Source organism: Cebus imitator, unplaced genomic scaffold (assembly GCF_001604975.1).
Source record: "Cebus imitator isolate Cc_AM_T3 unplaced genomic scaffold, Cebus_imitator-1.0 Scaffold13, whole genome shotgun sequence".
Lineage (NCBI taxonomy): Eukaryota > Metazoa > Chordata > Mammalia > Primates > Cebidae > Cebus > Cebus imitator.
This window is the reverse complement of record NW_016107328.1, coordinates 8,623,788-8,628,660: the sequence shown is the minus strand read 5'-3', so window position 1 is coordinate 8,628,660 and position 4,873 is coordinate 8,623,788.

The window sequence follows — 4,873 nt, the reverse complement described above, 5'->3', positions numbered from 1 at the left end:
AGGCTTACGCTAACCCATTTTTCCTCCTGTGCACCATCATTGCTTCATTCTCTGCCCTCATTTTCTCACCAAAACCAAAGTCTACTTTACAAGCACAGATATTACTAACTTGTCTTATGAAACTTTCTAGAAGAAAAAGAGAGAGAAACATGCTTTAGCAAGCCCCTTGGAGGCAAGGATTTGTCCATTTTTCTGTATCCATTGTCTTGATACACATGATACGTTAGCATTATGCCCCAGGAAAATGGCAAAAGTAAGAGGTAACCTCTCATTCCTCATTTCCCTAAGGAAATTTGCCCTGGTCATCACCAGCAGCAGAGAAATAGAGAGCGCCTGGCACCAGGCTTGACTGGAATAGTGGTTGGGCAGAGGCAGCCGAGGGTATGCAATCAAAAGCTTTCTAGTGCTGAATGTCGTGTCTACTACTCCCTGTGTGAGTTTAAGCCAGTCCCTGCAACACCTCAATTTTCCCCATCTGTTAAATGGAATTTTAATCTCCACCTTCTAGGATTACTATGGAGATTTAAGGAGGGAATGCAGTGGGGCTTTCTAACTGCTTTAACTCACTGAGATCCATTTCCCGTATTGTGCAATTGCATACACACAGAGAAATAAAGGATTCATAAATGAATACTTCCACCTGAAATACACTTTGATATTTTCTGTGCTGGGCGATTTCATGAAATTGCTCATCATAATTTATTAAATTCATTTCTTTTTTACTATTTTTAAATGTTTATATGTGTAGGGGGTTCAAGTGAGAATTTCTTGCATGTATACATGGCCTACTTGTCAAGTCTGGGCATTAAATGTTTTCATTATCCAAACAGTGAACATTGTTAAATTGATTTCATCATCCACTAAGGGACCATCACTTGCCATTTGAAAGCTCTGACAATATGAGCTTCTCGCTAGACCAGCTCCTGTTACCATATTCCCATTCTTCGCTTCCTTCTTCAGTTCAGATGGGATTTTCCTCCAGAGGGATTATAAAGATATAAGGAACGCGCCTATAGGGGGTGCTGTTCCACACTGTTGTTTAAGTGTGGTTTGGTTTTTATTTTGTTACATTTGCTTTTTGGTCAACGAGGCCAATTCTTCTCATCTGCACTGGCTCCCATCCTCATCACCCTTGCTCCAACAATGTCGGGGCCCAGCTTGTCAACAAGGACACATGAAGAGAGCCCTACCTGTCGATGGAACTGAGGCAACGGCAATACTTCTCTCTATATATTGATTAAAACTGGGTTAGGTTAGGGGTGCCTTCAGCTCCGAAGCTCACTCTAATAGCATTCCTTCACTAAGCATTTACGGAGTGCCTACCACGTGCCAGGCACTGTGCTGGGCTCTGGGGACCACGTACGCTGTGAATGGCACCTTGAGGCTGTGCCACATGGAGACTTTCTTGATAGGTAAGAACATGAGTAACACACAATCCATACTGACCCCAGAAGCTTGTGCTCAAGGAATCAGACATTAAAAAGCACAAAAGCTATAAAAGTTGAATTTTTTTTTCCAGATGAAGTCTCTCTATCGCCCAGGCTGGAGTGCAGTGGCACCATCTTGGCTCATGGCAACCTCTGCCTCCCAGGTTCAAGCAATTCTTCTGCCTCAGCCTCCCGAGTACCTAGGATCACAGGTGTGCACCACCATGCCTGGCTAATTTTTGTCAATTTTAGTAGAGACGGGGTTTTGCCATGTTGGCCAGGCTGCTCTCAAACTCCTGATCTCAGATGATCTGCCCGCCTTGGCCTCCCAAAGTGATAGGATTACAGGCGTGAGCCACTGCGTCCAGCCAAAACTTGAATTTGTGTTTGTTTGCATTTGTTTTTGAGCCAGGATCTCACTCTGTCACCCAGGCTGGAGTGCAGTGGCACGATATTGGCTCACCACAGCCTCGATAGCCTGGGTTCGAGCGATCCTCCCCTTCCCTCCTCAGCTTTCCAAGTAGCTGGGATTACAAACATGAGGCACTGCACACGGCAAATTTTTTTTTTTTTTTTTTTTTTTTTTTTTAATTTCATGTTAAGTCTTGAGGTAAATGTCAACATGACACAAAATTGTTGCATAGGAACACACGTGGCAGTGTGATTTGAGATGGAGTTTCGCTCTTGTTACCCAGGCTGGATCTCGGCTCACCGCAACCTCCACCTCCTGGGTTCAGGCAATTCTCCTGCCTCAGCCTCCTGAGTAGCTGGGATTATAGGCACGAGCCACCATGCCCAGCTAATTTTTTGTATTTTTAGTAGAGATGGGGTTTCACCGGGTTGACCAGGATGGTCTCGATCTCTTGACCTCGTGTCCACCCGCCTTGGCCTCCCAAAGTGCTGGGATTACAGGCGTGAGCCACCATGCCCGGCCTATGGATATATTTTTATTTAAACTGCTTGAATTCCTTTGGACCTTCTGACTCTGAGAAATTGAGTTGTTCATAAATTCTGAAATATTCTTAGTTTTTTTTTTCAGTATTATTTTTCTGCTATTGCTTCTGTTCTTTCCATGTGGGAATATAATTAAAGATTTGTTAAATTATCTTACTTTGTCCTCTATGTCCCTTAGCCTCTCTTTCATAATTTTTATTTCTTTGTTTCTAAGTTCAGTGTTCAATAATTTTTTCAGCTTGATTTCTCAGAAATTTCTTCCCTTAAAAAAATTTCTGTGGGTCAGGAGTCCAGGTATAACTAAACTGGGTCCTCTGCTTCAGAGCTAGAGCTGTCGTTTTATCTCAAGACTGAACCAGGGAAGGGTCCACTTCCAAGCTCACTTGGTTGTCAGTGAGTTCACTTCTTTGTTGTTGTAGTATTGTGGCCTCTGTTTAGTGCTGGCTGCCAGTTGGAGGGTGCCCTCAGTTCCTAGAAGCTACCCTTAGCTCTTTGCCCTGTGGACCTTTCAACCACACTCTTTATCAAAGCCAGCAATGATGAGAGGCTCTTTGCAAGACAGAGGTCACAATCTTATATAATATAATCGCAGAAGTGGCATCCCACCATCTGTGCTGTATTCTGTTGTTTTAAAACAAGTTACAAGCCCCACCCACCCTCAAGGAGAAGGATCCCAGAAGGACATGAATACCAGAAGTCGGGAATTGTGAGGGCTACCACAGAGTTTGTTTACCACATACGCTTTTTTTTAGCTTATGTATTTTTGCTACTATATCTGATTTTATAGGCTTTAAAATGAGAAACAGAGTACCTCATTATAAGAGAGGGAGCTGGAATCACTTCTGTTCTCTTCTTTCCTTTGCCTTTGTCTAGATTTCTATACTATTCTTCTAACTAGTTTCTTACTTTTAATCTGACTTCCTTCTAATCCATTCTGCACACTGCAGCCCATAGGATCTTTTAACATGATATACCTGAATGTGGCACAGCTCTGTTTACACCTTTCAGTGGCTTCCCTTATCCCTGGCATCCAGTCTGAACTCCAGGTCTTGCTTAGCCCTGGAACTTTTTTATTTACCCAATTGTATTTCTCACCACTGTCCCCTCCTTACCCTCTCTCCATTTTTATTGAATTACTTGCAGTTCTCTTATTCAACAAAGCATTATTGAGCATGCACTTGAAGCCTCTAGGAAACAACAGTAAACTGGCAAGCCAAGTATCTTCATTTATGAAAATTAAATTCTGTTCATGGAGACAAATAATAAGTTGGAAAAATAAATGAATATACAACTAAACAAACACATAAATGCATATGTCTTATATCATGAAGAGTATATGAAGATAATGCAGGGGCTAGGGATGCAGAAGTGACAGGATGGATTGGCCTGTGGCTGGTTTAAATAAGGTTGTTAGGACAGGCCTCTCTAGGATATAACTAGCTGAGAAGAGATTGGATTGATGGGTTGGAACCATCATGGGAAGGTTTGAGGGAAATGCATATGTATAGGCCCTAAGTCAGATGAAGTTTGCTGAACACCTGGCAGGTTTATGTGGCTGGAACAGAGTAAGGGGAAAGCATTAAGCAATATGACCAGGTGAAGAAGGAAGGGTCTTTGTGGACTTGCTTAGTGTCCTCAGTATCTCTCTGTGTCCCCTGAAATCTTTGCCACCTTGTTTCTGCTCTGAATGCTGATCTGTGTAGATTGCATCTATAGGCTTCCTGGCAGGAAATCTGCTGGATGGAGAAGGCAACTGGGAATTTACTGTACTGATTTTTTGCTTGAGGGGTTGCTATGGTTGCCTGTGTCCTTGACTCAAGGTCACAGATACTATCAGGCAGCCCTCTCCTTGCAACCTTTTTTTTTCTTTTCCAGATTTCCAACTCCTCCTTTCTTTGATCCTTCAGAACAGTGATGCAATCTCCCCTCCTTACTAGCCTTGAGGTAATGATCTACAAGACGTGTTTTCCCCGACGTTCTGCTCACAGTTTGTAAACAGTCCCTTTATCAAAATCTTCTGTACAACCCCAGTTTGAATGCTCTGTTTCTTTCTTTTAGAGGTTCTAACTAACGCAGTAAGGAACTTGGATTGTTTTAGTTCACAAGCTCCTGGAGGTTTTGAAGCAGAAAAGTTGCATGATATAAATTATACCTTAAGCACTCTAAGTCCTACATGGAGAATAGAAGCTGGTTGGGAGGACAATACTTAGGAGGGCATTGCAGAGGCTCAGGTGAGCAATAATTATAATCTTACTAGTGAGGAATAGTGTAGGGAGGAAGTAGCTGGATTTGGATACATTTTAAAGCTGGAGATGAAAAGGCTTCCATAGACATTGGATGAGAAAGATGAGGGTAAAGAATTAAAGGGCTGGGGGGGATCCAAGATGGCCGTTTAGGAACAGCTCAGGATTGCAGCTCCCAGTGAAAGCGCAGAGGGTGAGTGGACGCCGTGTTTTTATTGCCCACAGACTAGGAAATTCCCGGGCAGAGGT